Raw genomic sequence first — 24,420 nt, forward strand, 5'->3', positions numbered from 1 at the left:
CATTGCTAATCCATGGCTTCAGGCTGTCCTCTTGGCTCCTCAGCTCCTGCTTCTGCCACAGGCTGAGGGTGACAGGGACAGCATCAAACCCCCACAGGGCAAGGAGCTTTAGAGCTCAGCACTTGCAGGAGCCAGGAGAAGGATCCAAGGGTACGTGTGATCTCTGAGCTCACATCATTTACCAGCACTGGGATCCCATAAGGCTCACACAGCAGCTCTGGGTTTTGCATGCAGCTGCTTCTGGGGCCATGTGCTCGCAGGGATGTCCCAGGCCCGTGGCAGACCCGGGCTGCAGTAGGCAGCTGGGCATGCTGCTCTGGGAGCAATGTGTTTGGGGAGTGATGCTCCACATCAAACAGGTTCCTACCCTACAAACATTTTTTCTTTACCCTGCATTATTCTTTTAAAAGAAAAGTCGGAAGAAGAAGAAAGAAATCCATTCCACCCTCCGCTTTTATTTTCTCAAAAGCTCCAGATCTTATCAACAAAGCCTCCTTCCTTTCTGACCGGCCTGCGGCTGCTGACTGACAACACGGGGGATGAAAAGGACAGATCCCTTTGAATGCCAGCAGCTGGAAGAGCCGCAGCCACTCCCAGGGCTGATTCCTACAGGACGGGTTTCTTCCTCCTTCCCACTGGGGCGGATCCCTCCCCGTGGGTTCGCTGGGAGCGAGGGATGTGGGCATTGCTGTCCAGGAGAATCGCATGCTCTGTTCCTTCTCCCATTCTTAGGGCAGCAAAGCAGCCCCAGCACCGGGATATCCCTGGGGCAGGGGAGAGGGCGAGCAATATTTCCACCCCGTGAGCTCGTGGTGAATAAATAGCTGTGCTTGTGCTGGTTGGCTTGGGAGGGATGAGGACATGTTCAGTGGGGAGCAATGCCCTGTGCACGTGCATGCACACACACACACACACACACACACAGGCTGGGGGAACAAAGAGGGAGGGAGGCATTTACACACACACACACACACACACACACATACACACACGAAACAATCCCTATTTGTCTCTGAAGACAGACCCCACTGTTGGGTTTCCTGGGGTCATGCAGCTGCACGAACATGTGGAAAAGAAATGTATCTCTCCTAAGTACTGGACATACATGTAATTCAATACATTGCTCCCATGTGCAAGAAATCCACCAAACCGGACCCATTTCAAGTCACAGGGAAATACAGACTATCAAACAAGGAGGCAAACACACTCTTAATTCAACTCTTCATTTCACTTTAATTGGGTTGGACCTGCAGCGTGGTGTCAGAGGCTCTTGGGATGCTGCCCCAAAGGGGTGCCCCCAGACCCTGCCTGTGTCCCACTGCAGGCAAACCTCAAGGGTCCCCCCCCGGCTCCATCATTGTCTCTTGGGTGCACCACAAAGCCCTGGGGGGGGTCCCTGCCCCACAGTCCCACACCCCAGCCCCACACCTGCTCCCAAGCCACAGCACAAGAAGAACCCATCTGACTTCCACTAACGATGCGGTGAGGACATGAACTGCAGTTACCTCATCTGAGCGTTAAATGGATTTTTCCATTAAGAGGGGATTTTTTTTTTTTTTTTTTTTTTTTTTTTTTTGTTCTTGTTTTATTGAAAAGGAATTTGCTGTAATTAGCTCTTACGGGGGATTTCACTGTTCTCTCTCCTCCTCTAAAGCATAAAACACTTATTACAACACATTGTTTAACATGATATCCACTCCCAGAGATTTCTCTTTCCTCATGCGACGATCAAGCCCTGCTTTTGGACTTCAAGGCCCTAAATCTTCCTGCAGACTCAAGCCATGCTCTGCTCCCCTCTGCCTGGATCCACATTTATCTTTCCCCTGCAGTCCTCTGTGAGGCTCAAAATGAATGAGCTTGCAAAATGAGGTGCTTTCTTTTTAATTTCCCTCTGCTTTGCTGGATTATTGTTGGTACGGACTATCCCTGCCCTCTTCCACTGTCACCGACGGAGCAGCCGCCCATGTGGTGGCACAGGACAAATTCTCCCTGTGGCCATTTACCCCTCCCAGAGCTTTTGCCTTTGTTCCATTGTCCTATATTTAGACCACTGGGCTTCAGCTTCCTCATGGGAGAGCACTGGGAGTGGAGCAATAAATCACTGCCCTGGTTCCCATTGCTGCAGGGGGGAGGGATGTGGTGGCACAGCTTGGGTACGTGCTGTTCTCTGTGATGGGGCACTCTAATACCATGGAAAAACCCATCTCCATGTCACTGCTGTGTCACCACCACTGCAGGACACCATCAGGTCCTCATTCACCCCTCTTTCCCTGCTGCAGGCCAGGTTTTCCTGATGCTCATCCTACATTTGTCTTCTCTCATTACTATGCCTGTATGCTGCTCTCCACAGCCCCTTGGGCCAACCTCACCCACTCCCCTGCTCTGTGACACTTGGGCTTTGAGGTGCCTTGCAGATGGTTCTCATGTCCCTCTTACAATCAGCAGGCTGAGCTAGATGCAGTTAAGTTGTTAATGCAGTTGGGCATAGTACAAGTTAGCTTTGTTCGAGTGCAAAGATGAAAACCACTATGTGCTGTGAGCGCTTATTATTGTTGCTATTATGCAGCCCTTTTAAACTTGCCATATAAATCATGCCCTCCAGCTTCTTGATTACGTTCCCAGGTCTCCTCTGAACTCTCTCCAATCCATCAGCATCGTTCAAGCCCTGAATGCAATATTGCAGGTGCAGGTAGGGAAGCTGAGAGCCCCCCATCCTCAAGGGTACCCATGCAGGGTCCCTGTGCCCCCAGGGAACGTGCACTGCCAGAGCTGCTGCAGACAGTGCTGTGCCTTAACGGCTGCTCTGGTTGTGCTGTCATTTCCCATTAGAGGCCTTGGTAACTGGTGCTTCATGAGGCTTTGCAGAATAATTTGTATGTTTAATACACCTCAAAAGCCCATGTTGGGCTGCAATTAAGGCAAGGGGGAGGGATAAGTGAGACGAGGAAAAGCCACCTCCTGCTGGCTGCAAAGAACCTACCGCTTTCTGTGGAGAGCTGCTGCCATAGAGGATGCCAGGCAAGCTGGAATTAGAGGCAGAAACATAATCTGTCATTTGGAAAGCCTGGGCTTGTGGGAAGAGAAATGAGGGGCTTGGGAGCTCCTATGGGCAGGTCACCATGTGAAGAGATGCACTGCTGTGGGGGTCCAGAGCCCAGAACATGGGGGGCAGCAGGGCATAGGGCTTGACACTGATCCTTGCAGAGGGGATGCTGCTGCAGGTGGAGCTGGAAACCACACCAGGGATGGGAAATTCATCTTCCTGAGCACCGCTGGGCATCTTTCCTCTGGTTCATTTTTGCTTCTGTTATACACAAATGTTTGAGAAAATAAACAGCAGCAAATACGAGTGCCCCCTCAGCCAGCCAGCTGTCGGGTTCGGAGCGCACCCCGGCACTGAGTAATTCATCCAGGCGGCAAATAGAGAAACTCCTGGGGACTCAGGCAAGGGGAAGCTGCACAGCTCTCCTTATTTCTGCAAATGCAAACACTGCTCCACATGAAGAATTATGAACTGCCTGGAGTAGAAAAGTCTCAAGTGAATTTTTCAGTGTGAATTACTCCTTTAGCCTTATGCCGCTGCAGCATGCACTGCCAATCGAAGGGAGTTTCCTCTCATTTCAGCTAGTGTGGGTCAGGTGCCTTGGCTGGAAGATGGCAAAAGGCAGAACAATGGGCACATGACCATGGGCAGCACTGAGCCCTTGTCTGCTCCCTGCCTCCAGCTGGTCCCAACCTGCAGCTCCCGGCACAAGCTGCTGGAGCTCAGCATACATAGGGAAGCTGGGTGAGGTGCTGGGGCACTGCGAGGACAGGGACAGGGGGCTGCAGCTCAGTCACACACCAGGCAGGAATGGAGCTGAAACCTTGCTATAGAAAGACTGCAGATTAAATATTCCTAAAACCTGATCAAGTGTAGCAGTGTGTGGGAGCTGAGCATTACTTGAAACCATCAGAAATATTCCCTATATTTGCCAGGTACTGCATCTATGGGTGCTTCCTCAGCATCCCTGTCCAGCTCTGTGGGAATTCATCTTGGACAGAGACATGACACTGCTGTTTGAGGAGTGCACAGAGTCCATCAGGAACCCTCATCCCCAGCAGCTCAAGCGGCTCCAGAGCAGCAGAGCCACAAGGCCGTGCCAAGACAGTTTGCCAGCGAACCTCACAAAATCACTTGAGCTTTACCCTCTGGTTCTCCAGCCTAGGGATGCTCCCTGCATGAAGGCAGCTCTGCCATCATCTCCTGGATGCAGTTGGACATCATCAGCCAGAGATGTGATCCCCCTGCAGCAGCCCTGAGCCACCTGAAGAGTTGACATATGCTGCTCTTACTCAGTGGGACATGCTCAGGTTGTCCCATTGGCTCTGAGGTGCTTGTGTGAGTGGCACTGCTCTATGAGATCAAGGGGAACGAATCAGCTTTTGGTGTTGGCTGCATCATGGAAAATCCCAGTGAGCTTTTTAACAAGCTTCCATCAGGCCTCACATCTTGTACCTAGCACCAGGCTGTGGAAAATCCAGTTTCCACAGCTGGTATTTTCTTTTGCTTTGCTGCAGATCACAGCACATGGGGAGCTGCGCCATCCCTGCTGAGATGGGCACGTGTCCCTATCTGCCCATAGCATGGCACTCTTCTTCAAGGCTGCACTTAACTGACAGAGGCTTAAGCCCCTCAATTGCAAGCATCTCAGCCTGTGTTCCCAGGAGCTGGAGGGATTCTTAACTCATTGCTGGTGCTGCTTCAGGGCTGGATGTGGGTTCTGTCCCTGTCTCTCCAGCCCAGCAGCTCTCAACAGATCTCTCTTAGATGATGCTTTTTCCTGTGCTCCACTTACAGCTGTTGCTGCCAGTAATCTCACAGGGCTGCCCCCCACCAGTCCCCCAAGCTGTGATTTACGCACCTCATATCCTTGTAGATAGTTATCAGATCTCGCCACGGATGTTGGGTAGCCTAGCTAGACATATTTAGCTCTTTTAATCTCTCCTCATAAATCAATCCCTCCAGCCCCTTAATCATTTTTGTTGCTCTCCTCCAAATTCCCAATGAGATGGTTTGTCTTCCAAACTCCTGGTGCATGGCCGTATATTTACCAAAACTTCAGCAGCTTAACATAGAAATACCATTGAGCAGAGCAGATTTCTGACTCACCTGCACCCCAAGGAGCAGATGAGCTCCTGCTGAGGTGCTGAGCAGATCCATGCACTACTGGCACAGCCCCCAGCATGCAAGTTGGGGATTGGCTGCAAGAGCACAGACAGGGGATGGAGTTTGGTGTGTTCAGGGGCTGTTGGGGGACACACAGCCAAGAGGCTCTTAGCTCTGCCTCACACACAGTATTTGATGACTGCAAAACGACCATCACTGCCAAATCCAGGTCCCTGTGGTGGTAAGGATGTGGTGCAGAGACACAGGGATGGTACAGTGAAGCTGAGTGGCTGCCACTTACGTGCTGAGCCCTGTACTACATGCACCAGGTTTGTCCCTGTGCTCACTTTGGGACCCCTGGTGAGAAGGTGTGATAAGGGACTTGCATCCTAATTGCTCCACCAGTCCCACTTTACTGTGTTCCTTTCAGAGATGGGAGACCTGCAGGCAGTGTCTGAAGGCTGGCAGCATCCACCCGGCCCAGGAGCCCATCCTAGAGCAGCAGGGCAGATGCAGAGGACTCAGGCTGGCTTTGATCCTGAGGAGCTGCCATGAGGACAGGCAGTGGTGGGAGTAGCACGAGCCGGAGGGAGCACAGAGCTGCCCCCGTCCTCAATCCCAAACCTCCAAAAGTGTACTTATAGCTTCCTGAGCAAAACATTCCTCCTGCCCCCGCTGCTCCTCAATTCTCCAGTCAGCAACATGCTCGTGCTTGAAATTACAGCTGGGAGCCCATGGGATGTGAGCTGACCGCACATGCACCTGCTGCTTGAGTGGGAAAGCTTTCCCTGTTCTTTTCCACCTCTGAAAGGCAGAGAGGAAACCGCCTGCTCCTAGCAGGGGGTCATGAACAGTCCATGGACATGGGAAGAGTCAGTCCTGAGCTGGGGATGGCCCAACCTGCAGGCATGGGGCTCAGGGATTGTCCAGAGTGCTAAAGATGGTTGTTGGTCTCCACATGACCCTCCTCACTGAACAAACAATTTTAATGGGTGCTGAGAGGTCTCAGAAGTGGCACATTACTGCTGGAAGGGGAAAAGAGAAGACTGTGGCTATGCAAAGGGATTTGGGGCAGTGATTTAGACCCTACACAGCTACCCTGGCAGCCTCAGCCCCAGAGAGCTGCAGCCCCAGCTCCTGGAATTCGCCTGTGTTTCGGGCAAGGGTGATTGCTTCAGCAGAGCAGGGTTAGGGTTTCACTGAGCCCCAGCAACACAGGGCTGGTGGATGGCAGAGTTCACATTTTTTGTCCATATCTCCCTCCCTCTTCCTTCCCTGTTCCCTGATATTTATTGTTTCCCCTCATAATGCTTTTTTCATTACGCAATCAAAATCTCTCCCACCCCCCTAATTGGAAACAACAGCAAAGCTGGGGGCTCAGCCACAAGGAGCTCCCACGGTGGCCATGTCCCACACTCGAGATGCCCCCACAGAGGCCCAGCTCCTCCATCAGCCCGGAGAGGCAAATTATACCCAAAGGAATTACAAACCTGTCAGTCTGGGGCTCTTCACAGCGAAGCTGCAAAGGATGGGCAATTTCCTCTGTTCCAGAGAAACCAGAGCTAATTTAGAATGGAAAAACTTTGAGGCACAGTATGCCCGCTGCCCCAAACCCTTACCTAATGGAAACCCCATCTCTGCACACATTTGCTCCCTTTACATCTCTCTTCTATTTCCCCCCCTTTTTAAGAGACCTTTGAGGAGAGGGAAGAGGAGAGGGCTGGCACCTCCCCCTCCTCCTTGTCCGAAATAAAGGGATGCAGCTGGAGAGGCAGCGGTTCCTGCTACAGTATGGATGGGGTGAGAAAGTCATTACCTGCCTTGGGTTTCACTGTGAGAATGGCTGCAGCTTCCACTGGGAAACACTGTATCTGAGGGGGTTCAGAGGGGGGCAGGAGGGAATGGGGGCAGTGGAGGTATGGGGCAAAAAATGCCTGTCAATAAAAAGGGGAAGAAAGAAAAAAAAAGAGGTTGTTTTTTTAATTTTTTATATATATTTTTTGCATGCAGACATGTAGAATCTGAAATAAATTACCTGTCTCCAAAAACACTGCATTAGGAGGAATAATCGATTGAACACGCCACAAACTCTGTTTTATGGCACTGTAAGGTTGAGTGGGGCTGGGAGCTGCGGAAGGGAGAAGCTGTCAGACACAGTGAGGGGATACTTCAGGGGAGGAGGGCTTTGTCCTTTCCTTTCTTCTTTCTTTTTGTTCCTCTCCTCTCGTTTTGTGTTTTTTTTTATTTTTTTATTTTTAATCTCCCCTTGGGGACTTTCTCTTTTGTTCTGTTGTGGGGGGAGAGAACTGGATTGTGTTTCTCCTGCTCCTGACTAAAAGAGATGACATCAGCTCAGTGCATGTTAGCATCTCTTCCCTCTGTGTTCCTTACCCCCTCATGCCCTGTACTCTTCAGTAACTCAGAATTTAGCTCAACAGGAGGGATGGGCTGAAGGACAAAGGCAGGAGTGCAGCACCCCTCTGTAACTGGAGCCTTGCTGGGTGGGACAGCAGCAAACAGAGCCCTGAGGTGGTTCAATGGCTTGGATTCTTCATCCATTTGGGAACAAGGAAACAACCTGAGCCATGCTGAGTTATGTTATTGAGCCTTGCTCAGCCATGTTGAGTTATGTTGAGCCATGCCAAGCCATGATGAGACATACTGAGCTACGCTAAGCTGTGCCAAGCCATGATGAGCTGACACTGATGACCCAGAGCCACCTTTGCCACCCCCTGGTCCTACAGAAGCCTCACATCACCCGAACTCTGCTCCACAGAGGGCACTGCTAACCTCAGCAGCATGGCCGCCTCAATCCCTGCTTTGCATTATCCATAATTAAAGTCACACGAAGGAAATAAATCTTGCTCCCCACTAATATGACAGAGAAGCATGTTAAATTATGGTGCCGTTTATCAAATGATTGCTCAATGCAGCTACCTTCTCCAGTAACTTATGATAAAACATGTCATAAACTGATTTGGGAATTAATACCTACTGGATGATGTGGTGACAAATGGCTGTAATATGCTCTGCTACAGAAAGAAGTGAGTTCTTGTTTTATTTAGGAAGCTGCAAGTGGATTGTGTATTCACGAAATAGGGGGCTGATCATTGGGGTTTTCAGAGAGCAGGGGAGTGATATTGGCACTGCCCGTGCTGCCTTCCCCTGTTGCCTTCTGCTGCTCCCATGCTGCACTGCACCCTGTTGGGTCCTTCTGCATCCCTTCCTTCCATACTCACCAATCTCTGATAACCTCTGGGCCCACAGCAGCCATTCCCACCATTTTATTAGTGATAAGGAGATGAGGACAGCCAGGCTCAGCTCCCTGCCCTGCTCCCCAGCCATGCTCCTGCCTGCAGCAAGGCGCTGTGCTTCCCACCTCCTTCCTCCTCGCTTATAAGAGTTTACAAGTGGTTGGAGAATCCGCATCAAAATGCACAGGCTGGGAACTGCCGCCAACGCCAAATGGAACTGGAGAGAGAGAAGGAAACAAAATGAAAAGAAAAAGGAAAGAAAAACATCCTGTAAAAATACCGCTCTGTTACACAGGTCACATCTGATTATCTCCTACAGAAACTGAGTTCTCAACAGGAGACGTAGATTTGTCACAGTGGAAATCCACTGTTGGGCTCAGTGGGGATGGAGCCCAGCTGGCAGCATGCTCCCACCCTGTGATAAGGCTGCATGCAGCCCCTGGGTTCTAGGAGCAGTGCTCACCCTGCCAAGCAGTGCCCCCATGCAGAGAACCCCATGCCCATCACTGCCAGCAGCACAGCTATCCAGCTGCAGAGCAGCGCTTAGAATCAGCCCCTGCTTTCCCGCCCTCATAAATGTCCAGACCGTTTGTATTGAAGGCTAAAATTCCCCGGGTTTAATCTCTGCCCAAAGGGGAATGCCTGCGGGAAAGTCTGAGCAAATTTCCTTCATCCATTTGCAATTGATCAGCAAAAATAAAAGAAAAAGCAAAAAAAAAAAGGGGGGGGGGGGGGGGGGAGTCACTCTTATGCTCAAGTAAAAATAGCCTAACCACACGTTTATAGGAAAATCGTGGCTGAAGTAGAGCAGTAAAAGTCTGTAACTGGAATCCTGGATCCCAGATAGACCCACAAGCTTTAAAAGGTTTAGGGGTGGGATTGGGGGAGGGGTGGTTAAAAATAGATAAATAAAAATCCCCACGTTGTAAACTAAATCAGATGAATACTGTAAAACAAACATTGCATGTACTTGAGCCTTCAGATGATCAGTTCCGACCCTGCCCAGCACCCTGTTTTGTCTCTGTTAGCCATGGAAATCCCAATAAGTGTGTTCTCTGCCAGCAGCCCCCAGCAGAAGCAGCTCAATTTAAGTAAATATTGCAGAACATCCATAGGAAATGCATTTCAAGTAAATACACACACACAGAACCAACCTCACTCAGCAACCTGTGCCACTTATATGCCCTGCGAAGCGAAATACATGGGGCAATCCCTAATGAACGTGCCCTAAACAGATCCATGTTGCTCATTACAAACACTCAGAGAAGAAACAAATTTAAAAACAATTACTTAAAGTCACACCACAGGCAGTTTCTGTACAAGGAATAACCCTTCAGCCTGTGGTTGTTGAATGCATTGTATGAGCAATTGGTGGCTGCATGTCCAGAGAGGGGCAACCAAGCTGTGAGGGGTCTGCAGCACCAGTCTTGTGGGGTGCAGCTGAAGGAATGGGACAGGTCAGTCTGGAGGCTCTGGGAGACCTCATCACTCTCTACAGCTGCCTGGAAAGAGTTCAGAGTGAGGCATGGTGGGTTTCTGTTCCCAGATAACTATGATCGGATGAGAGGTGCTGGCCTCAAGTTGTGCCAGGGGATGGTCAGGTTGGATGTTGGGAATAAATTATTAGTCAAATGAGCGGTAATGCAGTGGCACAACTGCCCAGAGAGTGGTGGGATCATTGTCCCCAGTGGTGTTGCAGAGCTGTGGGGATGTGGCACTGAGGGACATGGGGATGGGCATGGCGGGTTGGGGTGGGCTGAGCAGGGTCTGGGTTCAGGGGTGCTTCAGCCCTCCCTGTGACACACCTGGTGCCCCACCTGGTGAGCACCGCTGCAGGGATCCATGTGGCTGTGACAGCGCAACTAGAGCTCGGTGTGATTCGCTAAGCTAAATATCAGGAAGAAAATCAGGACCATATATTTACAACTTCACATGCCATAAAACCTTCTCCCCTCTGTTTTTCATCTGGGGAAAGTTTTGAATTTCCCTGTACTCATTTCCTCTCCGCATTCCGGGCTCTTCTCCCCACTTTGCAGTGATGCTCACTACCCAGATGCCAGCAGCTCATCTGACACAGGGATGTCATCCATGGGGACACCACAGGGCCACCTGCCCCATGGCCATCCCTTATCCATCCCATGGAGCTGTGCTGGGGGCTGCCACTCACCTGAGAGCTGGGAGTGAGATAAGGGGGGTGAGTAGAGAGCTGTGCCTTGCCTTGCCTGCATCATCAGCTCCAAAAACAGCTCATGTCACAAGAGGATACCTGAGCACTGCCTAAGTCCACTTAAAACCTGATATGATCCCATAAACTCTGCCTACCTTAACTCGTATTAAACGGAATTGGCTGAAACTGTGTTGTAACTGAGCTGTAAGTCAGCTCATCTAACTCCTTCCCCATCTCTCCTAAATGGGGGCTTAGGGGAAAAAGAGCCATCAAGGAGCTCGAACCAGTTATAACGGTGTTATGTTGCAGTAGAGAAAATTAAAGTTAAACATTAGGGAAACCTTTGTAACTCTAACTAGAGTTCAGACACAGAACAAGCTGCTCAGGGAGGTTGCTGAATTGCTTTTCCCAGAGACATTCAAGGATAAGGCTAAGTACACCTCTGACAAGGATGGTTTGCCAGCCTGATGCAGGGGATGAAGCGGAACAGGTGAGCTGGTGGCAGTGCCTTCCAGCCGCAGCAGCTCATATTCAGAGTGATCGATGCTGGGCCCCGTGCACCAGAACACCGTAACACACAGCCTCGTTTTAGCATTGCCTTGTTTCTCACAGCATAGCAACGCGCCCTCAGAGCTCTCCCAGTGCTCAGTGACACAGAAACACAGATCAGGCTCTGCAACCATTAAGTGGCCAGTGCTCAGGAGCTCAAGAGGGCTGCAGGAAATATAAAAGCTTGGAATAAAGAAATCCACAGTCAAGTGTGTCTGGGGGAACGTCTGGGATGGGAATGCCTCCAGGAGGACTCTCAACCTCTCCATCCAGAAGGCTGCACTGCTGGGATGGCGGAAGCACAACTCAGCATTCAGAGCAGCCAGAGCTTTCCTCATGAAAGCACTTCAACAAATACACAGCCCATCTGCCTTCCTGTCTCTCCATTTATAAGCTGCAAATACAGAGTGCTGCTGGGGCTGCTTGCTACAGGCGGTGTGTGGAAGCCCTGGGTGCCAGCAGAGGGGCTGCTGGGCACCGAACCCTGATCCGTCTGCATTAGCCCCAAAAAGTCTTTCTGAGGGAGAGGACAGGAAAACAGAGAGCTTCTGGGCATCACAGCAGATTTGGTGGCACTAGGAGGGTTCCCCATCCGGAGACAGAGCTCCAGGGGGGGGGGGGGGGGGGGTTGGTGGAGGTGATGGAATCCCGGGGCAGCAGATATCTCCCAGTCAACCCTAGCTCATTTGCAAGGCATTACTGAAATGTCAACTGTACATATGTTAGTGTTAAGTCAAGTGGAAGGTATGCTCAAAATGTGATAAAGTAGTTGCTCAAGGAAAGAGGAGGAACATGGGAGATAAGGAGCAGGACCCAGAGCCAGGCTGTGGCTGCAAGTACCTACTGATGGCATGATGGGGGATCTGGCCCAGGGACTCCATGCGGTGTCCTGGGATGAAGTGCCTCATTGCTCTGCTGTTCCTGGCATGGACAGACCCCTCAAAGGGTGCTTTATCCAGGTTCTCCCAGCCTTGCACCACTGGGCAATCCATGCCCTAGGCTCAGGAGCATGGTGTGGGCTCCTCTTCCCCACAGCAGTGCAGAAGCCCTCTCCTTGGATGCATCCCAGTGCTGCAGCTTTGAAATTCTGGGATAGAGGAGAGAAAGATTGGCCCGGCCAGCAGATCTCTCCCAGGACTTCAAAGCCTCTTGGATCCATCCCAAAACAAAATAAGATTTCTTTAATTTTCCAGCAGGATGAGGGGCGACCTCCCTGCCAACCCCTGCCGAGCACTGTGCACAGCCAGCACTGAGCAGCCGCCTGCATCCCTCCCCACAGCCCAGGAGGGGAGAGCACATCGCCTCCTCCCCTGGCTCAGAGCAGGCGCTCAGATGCCGGAAAGATTGGCAGCAGGAAACTGGATTTCTTCTTCATTCCAGCAATTTGATATATACACGTGCAGGCTGACTTCGATTTCAGTAGCTTTGGGCTCCAGAGGTGGGTGTAAAGCCCAACTCCCAGCTGCTGCAGAGGCAGAGAGCGCTTGTGTTTAATGGCTGTCATATTAGCAGTTGCTATTTAATATTTGATGTTTAGTCTGGTTTGTCTGCTTTTCCCTTTAGATTCAGGTCTATTCCAAACAAACAGAGCCAAAACAGGCTTAGGGAGGGATCGGGTTCAAAGATAGACACAAACTGGCTTCAATCTGGGCTGCTCTTTCTTGCCCCACCAGTTGCAGCTTCTGTTGAGCCCTTTGTTCCTGTGCCCAGGAGCTGTGTGTGGGACCCAGAACACTTTGAAGGCTCATGATCCTGGCGGACACCAGGTGCCACCTGCCCTGTCCCACCCTTGGGTGCGTGGTGAGGAATGGGAGATTGGACCCCACCAGCAGCAACAGCCACAGTCCTACAGAAGTACCCCCAGTGTCAGATATTTCCCACAGCTTTTGGAAACCTGTGTTTCCAAAATTTCCTTTAAGAAGGAGAATGAAAAAACCCAACAGAGTGTCACTGGCATCTCCTTCGCAAGGTGTGGAGGTGTAACATTAGTGTGTTTTACAGTTCATGAGCTGCAGACAGCTGGAAAAATAGTTAACGTTCCTGTTTTACGTGCTCTTGCCTGGCGTTCACAGGGAGCAGGTCTCACAGCTGAGCTCTGCCAAAACAGGCAACTGCGGGTATTTAGCTTAGGGATGGGGTTTGGACCACGATGCAATGAGGCCTCGGAGGTTTCTTGGCATAGTGGAAATGACAGAGTGGGTCTGGCCTGAGTAGGCTCAGCCTTAAGGAATAGAGGAATCCAGTGTGTCATGGTTTAGAGTATGGCACGGGAACCAGCAAGGGTAGGAGTACATGTACATGATCCTTGAGGTCCCTTCCAACCCAGGTCATTCTGTGATTCTGTGATTCTGTGATGAGGAGCAAATGCATCGGTTTTAGAGGGCCATGGGCTAGGATAACGACACTGCTTCCTCCCTCCCAGCTGCCCTCAACCTGCAATGCTGTGGGAATGCAATGCTGTGAAATGCAGTGGCTGTTTGCAGACCTGCATTGCCCAACCTCTATACCTTACCCCTGCCTCCCTGGACCTCAGGGGAGGAGCAAAGCATTTAGATTTTCTCTCCTAAATGAAGAACAGGGTAACCCTTTGGTGACCCCAGATGCCTGTGCTGACCTCCTCACCCAGCAGGCCTTCCCAAGCTGTGTTAACCAGCAGCTCCCCAGCCCAGCCAGACACTCAGGAGCCACCAGTGGCCAGGGGAGGATTAGGAGCCAAAGTGTTCCCATTGCTGCAGGGTGAGCATGCAGCAGGGATGTGGTCAAGCAGCCCCTGGCTGTACAACACTCAGCTGCTGCAATCAGCACCATGCTGAATGTTCAGCAAGCATCATCCTCAACCCTCTGGAATGCCAAACCAGCCAGTACTTGGCACTTAGGACAGAGTGGGGAGTGTGGGAAAGTCATGTTTTGTCCAAACCAAGTGCCCTTTGGTGCCAACAAAGAGTGTACAGACCCTAGTGGCACAAGACTCACCCTCTCTCCATGTCCATATGAGATTTATGTACCTGGGCCAATGCCTGCAGCAAAGCAGGATGACAGCTGTGCATGTTGGGTGGCACTCAGAGCAGCTCCATGTGGTCCACGAAGCAGTGATGCTGCGCTCTGCTGTCTGTTCTCCCAAGCTTCCCCAGGAACCAGGCTGGGAGCTCACCCAGCTGAAGTCGGCCTGGTAAAGAAATAAAAACAAAAAGATAAGGGATTTGATCATTCACTCAGCTCAGGCTCACAAAGCAGCTCACTGCTTTTCTACATACAGCAAAGGAGATGGCACATGGGGGTGACTTTAATTGACACCAAGCACGCAGGCAGTGTTCCTCAAGCAGTGCCACAGGATAAACCCACAGTGTGGCAAAGCACTGCAAAGATCCCTATAATGCTTCACAACCTGGTATAACATACAATTTTAACTAGGAAGCAACAGCATGAATCATGGTGCATTTCAAACAAGGAGAGGATATATTTAATTTCCAGTTTATGCCGCCAGTTTTATTTATTTATGATTACGCTCTAGCGTTTAGCTCATGTACAAAGTAATGACTCACTGCTGAGGAAACTACAAGTCATCTTCAGAATGGTACATTTCCTCCATAAGGAAATGAACAAAACAGTAGTTCTCCCAGCCCCATCATCTGAGCATCACAGGGAATGGCTTGACTTTCACATCACAAGATTTCCCTTCCCACATATCTCCTCACTGTGGAAGCCTCCTGTCCTCTGGGTAGGGAACTCCTGTTGTTAATACTGCACCAGGGAGAGCAGCAGCAGGGAAACAGGCTTCTACAGAACATTCCTTACGTAGCATCAGCTGAGTTATCCACACAGGGTAACATGCTGGAGCCAAGCTGAGTGCACACAGGATGGGACACAACTTTTCATTGTGAGAAATAATATCAAAGTGAAGAAAGTAGGTCCAATGCAGCTGGTGAGGCAATGGGATTCACCGAGCCCTCCTCTCTGCCTTGTACACATCACTTCTGCCCTTCAGGAAGAGTCTTCTCACTGCTTTTGCCCTTTACCGGCTGTTTGCAGGGCTCTGAGGAGGCTCACTTGGGAACAGCAGCGTGGGGGCGTTGGGAGCTGTGATGGCATGGGGTGACAGAGGAACACCACCTTGGGGAACATCACCATGAGGAGCAGAGTGCTTTGCTTTGCTCCTACAAGCAAGGGATCCAGCAGCATTGGAGCAGTATCCAACCAGGGCAGGGCGGAGGGCTTGGGAACCCCAAACACAACCATTCCACTGCACACCCAGAGCTGCACCAGGGGCTGCAGGAACGTCCATGTCCCCACCTCACCTTGGCCCATCGTGGGGTCTAAGCCCAAGTCCCGGCACTGTTGCAGACCCGGCAGGCTGCTATTTCAGGCTCATTATCTCAGCACAGCTCCAGGCTTCTTGATAATTCCCTGAATTAGCTGGGCAGCTTTGTTCTCGAGTGTTTGTGTCAGAGAGATTGGACGGCACCTCGGGGAGGGGGTGGGACGGGACGGCGAAGGTGGGGGGAAGGGGACGACAGCACCGCTGCTGCATGTTTACAAGTTCCCAGGCAGGAACTACAACGCTAATTAATTTCTCATTAAGGAAGAAGTTGAAGGATAAAGAAGCATAAAACCAGAGCTCTGGGAGATGCTGCGGAGCCCAAAGACGTGCACACACTGCTTTGCCTTTCATCCGAGAGAGTAAGGTTCTTTCTGTATTGAAAACACCTTGCTGGCTGCTGCTCCCTTTTATCACTAACTTTGCTTTCCCAAAGACCTTGTCTTCTTGCGACGTGGCTCAGAGAAAACGGTGAATCAGCACAGCCTGGGGGCCGGGCAAAAGCAGAGGGTTGCTGCAAAAAGCTCAGCTCCAACCCCAGGGTGACACAGTGGCAGGAACTGCTAGCAGTGGCTCAGGTGCTGTTCAGCATCACCCAGACCTGGCCTTCCTTCCCCACTGCATCACTTGGGAGAGGCTGTAGTGCTGCTCACACCCTACAGAGAGCCAAGAGCAGCCCAGGTGACCCAACTCCTGCTGTGCTTGGACGAACCCTTGCTTGGGTGTGCCCATACCATGGGCATCTCCTGGATGCTGACCCCTGAGCATTCTTCTGCAAGCAGGGTGTAATGCAGAACCACAGGCAAATGGGCTGAGAAATAACTCAGGTAATTTTATTTCCCCTTTCTGTGGCCTTTTTTGCAACTCTCTCACCAGCAGTACAGGATCTCATCTCCTCTCAATATAATCAGAGCCATGGGGTGACCTGAGTCACTCAGCAAGGTGTCATTCTAGATCAGGTTTGTGTCATGCAACAGGTTTTAAGTACTTTGAAAACTGTCCCATTTCACAGTGCCCAACAGACTACGTGCTTTATAAGTTACCTTGTCTCAAACATATTAATTATGTAAACAATATGTTTCATCAAGCAAATAGTGAATGAATGTGAGGAGGCTGGATATGTATTTCCTACCTACATTTCTAAGCACACAAAAGGGGAAATGGGTTTCTTTGCTGAAGGTGGCTGGGGTCTGCAGGGCCATGATGGGTGCAGGGGGACATCGTAACCCACTGCACTGTTGAGACTCTGGCTGCTCATAAGGAAGGAGCAGCATCCTTCTGTGCATCTGTGTGATGAGGAAGGGTGCAGCCAGCAGGGATAAGGAGGGAGGAGGTGCAGCCTTTCTCCTCCCCACCATCCCAGCCCCAAAGCACATACGCAGAGCTCATGAAATGATTTCTCCTCTCATTTATAGAAGGTTTTTCCCAGCTTGGAATTCAGTTAGCTGCAGTTTTCATGCACAAAGTGCCAGAGTTGGCCGGAGTTGGGGAGGTGCAGCCCTCCCTGCTCCCCAGGTGTGGAGGGAAATCACGCAGTTCATTTTTTCTGGCTGCAGAATGCCTTTTCCTTTGCATTCTTCATCCCTCAGGTACTTAATCACCGTGCTTCCTATTCACATGTCTGGTCATTTCACTTGTGTCAGGGCTCCTTAACTAGGAAATATCAAGATGTTTTCACCCTAGAAAGCTGAGAAGCATATAATTAGCCACCCAGGTAATAAATTACCTGCGCTGGCGACAGCCCACTGGGGGAACCTTTATTCTCCATCTCATCCTATTATGCTGAGCCAATTTAGCACATCTGTAGTTGTTTTAAAATAGTAATTTAGATGGAATCATAGCAAGGGGAAGCTTATTAACAACTTAGCTGCCAAGAGAAGGATGGAAAGGACAGTGGATGTGGGCAGGATGAGGCTCATGCAGGGCTGGGGACAGTGCAGAGAGGGGCAGGGAGCTCCCACACTGGCTTAGCACAAAGCTGTGCAAGCCCTTTGGTCAGTGTTTGCCACCAGAGTGCATTCTACAGGTTCCTCCAGGCAGCCTCATAGCACTGCTGAAGGGTGTTGAGCAGAACCAGCCACACTCTGCCAGGCAATGGGTCAGCCCACAGCTGAACCTACCATGTCACGAGCGGGAGCCAAGGAGAGCCACTCTTAAGTGCTCCATCACCAGCAACAGGAGCTCTGCCTGGCAGCAGCTGGGGCTCCCAGTGCTGGCCAACGATGTCAAGTGTGAAGCCCAAGGGCTCCATGACTTGGCACCAGCTGCTGAATAGACAAATAGTGTGTTTTGCCAAATGAGCCTCTCCTCCTTCCTCCCTGCTCATATCCACCACCTGAACACTGCACAGCAGCCTCCTTTGTTGCCGTGGCCAGTGCTGTTCCATTGCCTGCAAGATCATTCCACTCTGGCCAGGAACAAGCCAGCTGTTAGGAAACCTCCTGCCCAACCCCTGCCAAAACCCAACTCCTCCTCCCCATGCTGCTGGTGGGGGCACTGCATGGCTACAGCAAGGCATGAGGAGCACTGGTTGTTCTGTAGCCCAGAATGAAGGGGCTGCTGATGGACTGGGACATGCTGAGCTCTAGGTCTGGTGGTGCTCTGGGAGGCAGTGAGCAACAGCTCATCCAGAAGCAGTGGGATGCATTCCTGACCCTCTCCCAGCTCCCTGACCTCATGCTGCTGGCCCCAGCCCGGCCCCAGTAGGAGAGCCCAGGCACCCGCAGGAGGCTGCAGGCCTGGCTCTCTTCCAGCAGGACAACTAATCCTAGCCTGGCTCCTCACAACAAGGAGCAAAACCCACATGAAAGACACTCTTTTTCCAATTTCCTTCCCTGTCTGGCAGCCTGGAGAGCATATCTACTTCGAATAAAACACCCTGGCATTTCCCCTGCCATCAACCTAACCTCTGCACACTGGGAGCTCAGCTGTGCAGTGACCTGAACTTGGGGCATCAACTCAAGGCCTTACACTGGTTTGCTTTTTTAATTCAAAACCAGTCATTAGAATGATCTTTTTTCGTTGTCTGTTTTCTTTTCTTTCCATAAATAAATAAGGATTTGCAAAATATGTCACCATAGCCCTCTCCAGAGCACTGCTATACACGAGTACAGCAGCAGATTACCATCAGAACAGGTCCCCATGTCACAAAACAGGACTGTGCCCAGGTCAAACCTCAGCCCCCATACAAGGGGCAGCTCCTGGTATGGGGATGCTGCAGCTCGGAGGGAGCTCAAGGGCTCTATGAACGAGTAGCAGATTTGACTAAAAAAGGAAGAGCAAAGCAGATGAAGGGAAGCTGTTCCCTGCGGCTTTATTTTTCCTTTCTTATTTCTTATTTACACAGGTTTTTTGAGCTCCGCTCTCATATTTTTGCTCTTTGCAAATGGAAAAGTGCAACACAACATACCAAAATCCTGACCCTGAATAGCTGTCTGCAATAACCCTCTGCTTCAGTCCCACCAAGCTCACATTCGCTTTATCAGCTCCCAGAAAACCAGGTCAAACTGAGCATCCCCTCTCTGAGCTCCAAAGAGGATATTTCATAGTTCAGAGGCCAGCCAAGGCCCCTCTTCCTCATAATCCTAATGCGATGCATGGCTATGGAACAGGCACAGCCCCCCACAGCCCACCTCACACATCTTAAACCCCAGCACTCCCTTTCTCCCATCCAGATGGCTCAGCACAGGCTGTTGTCAAATTACTGAGCTCTGGAGCTGCTCAATATATCATTTGCCTTATGCTTTCATTGAACGGATCGTTGACCCCACTTCTCCTCATTGTCTTTGATTATCTGAGGACATCCCATTCACTGTCTCAATTATAGTTCCCAAGAGGATTCCAGTCCATTCCACGCATAAAACCAAAGTGAATATTCTCCCATCCCTGCTGAATCACCATCTCTCCACACCCACATTGCACTGAAGGGAATACGGAGCTATGGCTGTGGGTTCAGCCAACTGGATTCAGGAAAGCAGGAGAAGAATCTACTTTACTCAAACATTAGTTAGCAAATCCGATTACTCTCCACTTAATCTATATTATTTAGGCTTAATTGTATTACTGGGGCTGTAATACAGTGAAAATGCAATTATTGTCGGAGAGATTGCAAGAATGGCATCTCCAGGAAGGCAGGAGGAAGGGTGTGTGGCTGAGGCTGATGAGGAGGGAGCTGAATCTACCCTGTGCTGAGACAAGGGCTTTTCTCCTTCAGGAATCCCAGCTTCTCTTCTAAGCCAGGTTGGAGCTGATGAGCAGAGGGCTTCTCCTGGACACCTGACTGCAGAAGGGAGCAGAGCAGGACAGGGCTCCCCTTGCCCAGAGGCTTACCCATAAACCATGCTGCCCGTAACCATCCGACTGTCTTGCAACCTGCCAGGGCCATGGGATGCACCAGCACTCTTTCATGCAGTTTTGCATGTACCTTTGGTTTTGGCATCCCAAGCAGCATCACACAGCCCCTCATGGCAGCACAGCCATTACCACAGCACTCCAAGGCTGTATTCCCCTCTTACTCTCATTAGGGAGTGGCAAATTCCACTCAGCATGAGCAAAAAAAGCCTTCTTTCTAGGAGCAGCCCAGATTTGCCATGGGAAGGGGCCTGGCCACCAGCCCAAGTCAGTGCTGTGGCAGCACCTGTGAGACTGCTGCTGCCAGGGGAGAATTTCTGCTTCAGAAGTTTAAAGACAAGACTCCAAATAATTAAAATCCCTTCTGCAATGCCATTAAATATAAATACAAATGGTGTTAATAACTCTGGTTACTACAAGAGCATTCCCAAGCACCCTCTAATTGTCTAATTAAATCACTAAGGGCTTAGGTTAGTGACAAGGTAATCCTTAATGGTGCCTTGCTTGTACATTTATATAAGGTACAGTACAAGATTGTTGTTTATCTAATTAATCCCCAAGGTCAGATTCAGAGCTGGTGTGCAAGGTAATGTAATTTAGGTCCCTTGTATTTTGTCAGGCTTGCTCAGACCTACTTACACCCAATGGCTGCACAGAAGGAGGCAAAGCAACTCAGCAGGCATGTCAAGGAGAAGGAAAGCAGACCAACACCATGCAGGTGGAGGCGGCACCTGCATTGCCCCACTCTCATCCAGGTGCTCCCCTTTTCCCACTTGTCACAGTTCTTGCACTGGACAATGTTGGGTTGGTGCAAGGGGATTGAGGAGCAGCACCTGAGATGCATATTCTAAGCCAAAGGAGGGGTTGAGGAGTCACAGGCCCAGCTTGAGAGTGGTGGGACCTTATGCATTGATGCGATTTGGATTGGATATTAGGAAAACTTTCTCCTCAAGAAGAGTGGTAACGCACTGGATCAGGCTGCCCAGGGAACTAGTGGACTTCTCCAAGAAAAGGGAAGATGCAGCAATTAGGAACACAGTTAGGTGGGTGTGGTGGGAATAGGTTGGCAATTGAACTCAAGTCCAATGACCTTGGAGGTCTTTTCCAATCTTAACAATGCTATGATTATATTGACAGTGTACCATGTTTGCTCCTTTTTTGCCACTGTCTGGTACAGATGAAAATCCTCCATCCAGCAGGGGAGGTTAGAGCAGGAGCAGATGTGTTCTTGCAGCTGGGGGGGCTGAAGCCCCTCTTCCCCACCTCCCTCACAGCTTTGAAGCCTACCAGCTCCCATTGCTCCTTCTGCAAACACCCTCTCTTGTCAACTAAAGAGAGGCCTTAATGCCACTCACAACAAGCATAAAAGGAAAGAGGGAAAAAAAAGCAACTTTTCTTCTATTTCCCTCTCTTTGAAATTATGAGCTACCCCCTCCCTGCTTCTAATATAGGATCAGCCAACTCTGATGGCTTCGGATAGTAACCGCTCGGTCTGAATTCCTGGGCAGGCTGTCAAGTTGTCACAGCCCGACCATGTGCAGCCAGTGGATGGTGCTCCATTGTCCACAAATCAGGAACAGATGTGAACATCCTGACAGCCACAGGCTCCCGCGGCAGCCTGCCTCAGAGGAAATAAAAGAGCAGCCGAGCTCCCAGCGATGCGGCGACTGCTTCCCCCCTTCCCGCCCCATTTCTCACAATGAAATATGCAAAATATTCAGAACAATGGGCAAGTTATGAATAAAGATGTGCAGCTGGGCAAATAATAACCCCTTCCCAATTGATGCCAGCCTTGACCCCCAAATCATCCCCAAACCACGCTGGCAGTGCAGCTAGAAAAATTCCCCCCTGCAAAAGGAAAGGGATGCTCCTTCATCTTCATACCCCTGTGAGCTCTGGGAACCCCTGAGGCTGTGTTCCCAACCACCAATGCCAGCACAGCCCCAGTCCCAACATCTCCAAGAGCTAGGAGAAAAGCAAGCAGAGAGCACAGCCCTAAGTCCTGCATGGACACCTCTGTGCCTGCAGCTCAAGCGCTGCCACAGCCCATCCTGCCCGAGAGCCACGGTGCCAATGTTGCGTCTCCATTTCCATGGTCAGGGTGTGTAATTGCCTCTCACATTCCTGGGTTCTCTGCTTTCTTTTCATTTGCACCACTTTAAATTAGTATTCACTCTGCTGGAATCCGTAGCAATGTAAACAGTCCCTTTGCAAGAAGAGGGCTGGCCTTAAAATCTTCGACTGGTATCTCTTAGCGGGACGCGTAAAGCAGAGAGCAGATTTCTGCTTATATTTGTTGCATTTCAAACAGAAGCAAATGTTTATAGCCGAGCTGTAAACCATGATAATGTGGGACAGATACTTTACAGAAGCCACAGTTGTAGACAGAGGGAAAGAAAGGAGAACTCGTGGCTTCGCTGGGAAGTCTGGCTGTGCCCGCAGCCCTGCTCCTGCCTCAGACACATTCACGGAGCATCATTCACATCCCACACATTTATAAAATTACACACGCACTGAAGTCATGCACCAGCAAAAAATGCACGTCCACTGAGTCACAGTCCTGTGAAATTTAATTTGCATTTGGCCCCGCATTGATGCAATTTCATACATTCATGGTTGGACACCCCAGCAGCACAAGAGCCAGTGGCACAGCCCTGTGTCTCGCTTAGGAGGAGCCTGGAACTGGGTACATGCTGCTCCTGTACTACCCATCAGGTCCTGAGCCATGGGGAGATGCTGAGAGCTCCCTGCCACCCTATGGAGTGGGGAGCACATCCACAGGAGGAAGGCACAATCCTTCAGGAGCACACCGGAGCTCTGAGCGATCCGATCCAGATCCCCACACCCATCCCTGACAAACAGCCTCGGTGACCCAAGAATGTTATCTTAGCAAATCAAAAACGTAAACATTTAGGTTCAGGACTGTGCTGAACGGATTTGAAAATGAGTTATGGTAAGGACCCAGCAAGGAGTCTGAGTTTGGTTTGGCAGTTGCCTCCTTTGCCTGGAACCTGCTTTTCAAGATTAAATATGATACTCTGCAACACATCCAAAATGTCAATTACTCCAAGTCTCTCAGGTTTGCAATTACAGAATGCAAGTAATGTTCAGCATTTTATGAAACTGCTTTTTTTGGCATGGACTATCTTTCTCTTATTGTAAAAAATAACTTTCAAATCAAAGCCTTAAATCAAGGCAAATTCACTAGAAGGGGATGCTGGGCTGCAAACCCCTATAACACTGTAACTGGAAGGGGCTGAGAGAGGCTGTTTCTACTGGGGGAAGGAAAGAGAGCATCAAGTGGTAAATCAGGGAGTAGGAATGTGGAACCATCCTGGTCGGGGAACGCCTAATCCCACTATTGCAGAGTTAAATCCCACAACCACTTGTTATACCCCCTGCGGGACGGGGAAGAGAGCCTCCAGAAAACACCTCTCCCATCGCCCTGGAATTCAAGAAGTACTGTCATGTCTCATGTGCTTGTTGCAGCAGCAGCTGCAGGCAATTTCTTTCAGGCTTTTCCAAGCTTTAGGTCTCCACTGCCAAAATCCCTCTGCCCTCTTTCTCCCCCTGCAATGAGCTCAGGAATGCTGACGGAGCCCTCGCAGCACTGAGCTGGGCAGAAAATGTGTTGGTGAAAGGCCGCATCCTTCAAGAGTTTCGCATCCCTGTGAAGCTCAGGCCCCACATTGTGCTCGTGCTGCATAGGAAAGGTGAAGCTACAGGCCAAACACAGGGAGAGCATCCAGATCCAAGTGGGTGAGGCTGATGGGCAGGGCATCACCTTCCTTCTGCTGGGATTTCAGCTTCCTGGCCTTTCCAGTCTGTCAGATCCTTCAAGGTGAGGGGAAAATCTGAGCACTGGAGCTTTAAAGGCACTTTGTTTGGTGCCACTCTGGACAGACAAGCCAGCAGACCTGTAGAACCTGTGCATCAGGAGGCACCTGGCCAGATGACAGCCTCACCGGGCTGTTAATGCATGCAGATGCTGACAGCCACCCACTCCCAGCAGCACAGCCAGATTCCTGGCCAGCAAGAGCCCTGCTGCTCTGGTTTCACTCCTATTGACAATCCCATGCAGGCCAATGACGCCTGGTTATGGTGCAGAACTAAGCCAGGTGGCTCCATGTCGGGCTGGGTGCAGCTCTGGGATAAGCACATTTCTATCTGTGCATACATTTCACTCTTACTGATGAGGAAACAGGATAGCCGTAGAGCTGTGATCTCACTTCTCTGAAGGTTCCAGGCCCGCTTTGACTATGGGATGCCCAGCAGCAGCACTGCTGTCCCCAGTGCAATCCCCAGTGCAATCCCCTGTGCCAGCTACGCACCAATCACAGCAGTGCTCCCACACTGTGTTGGGCAGCACCAGCAGCTCCAAGCGTTCCGCCAGCCCACAACTCCAGAGCTGCCATCTCAATGCTCTCTACAGCCCAGAAATCATTTACTGTGGGGTAAGGGAGAGGCAGCTCATCTGGCAGGAGCCAGGAGCTGAATGAGGGCTGATGCTGGCCAAGGAGTCTTTAAATTCTACCGCTGGGCACAGGAGCACCACTCCTCTGGACCCTGCTGTGGGCTTGGGCCCCTTTTGGATGTTGTTCCTGGAGACGCAGGTGCACAGCATTAAGAGATCATT

The 24,420-nt window shown here is 50.7% G+C and overlaps 1 long non-coding RNA gene across 2 annotated transcripts in view; it reads right to left on the minus strand.

Moving 5' to 3' along the window:
* Positions 1-231: 231 nt before the first annotated feature.
* Positions 232-24,420, minus strand: part of LOC107312652 — a 36,390-nt gene continuing 12,201 nt past the window's right edge. The window contains exons 2-3 of one of the 2 annotated variants that reach the window (XR_001554530.2): positions 14,093-14,285; positions 232-8,620 (exon numbers count right to left, since the gene is read on the minus strand). This is a non-coding gene — a long non-coding RNA (uncharacterized LOC107312652). The remainder of the gene's footprint in view (positions 8,621-14,092; positions 14,286-24,420) is intronic. The other variant, XR_004307149.1, reaches the window with a different exon arrangement.

Source organism: Coturnix japonica, chromosome 4, assembly GCF_001577835.2.
Source record: "Coturnix japonica isolate 7356 chromosome 4, Coturnix japonica 2.1, whole genome shotgun sequence".
In the NCBI taxonomy this organism is placed as follows: domain Eukaryota; kingdom Metazoa; phylum Chordata; class Aves; order Galliformes; family Phasianidae; genus Coturnix; species Coturnix japonica.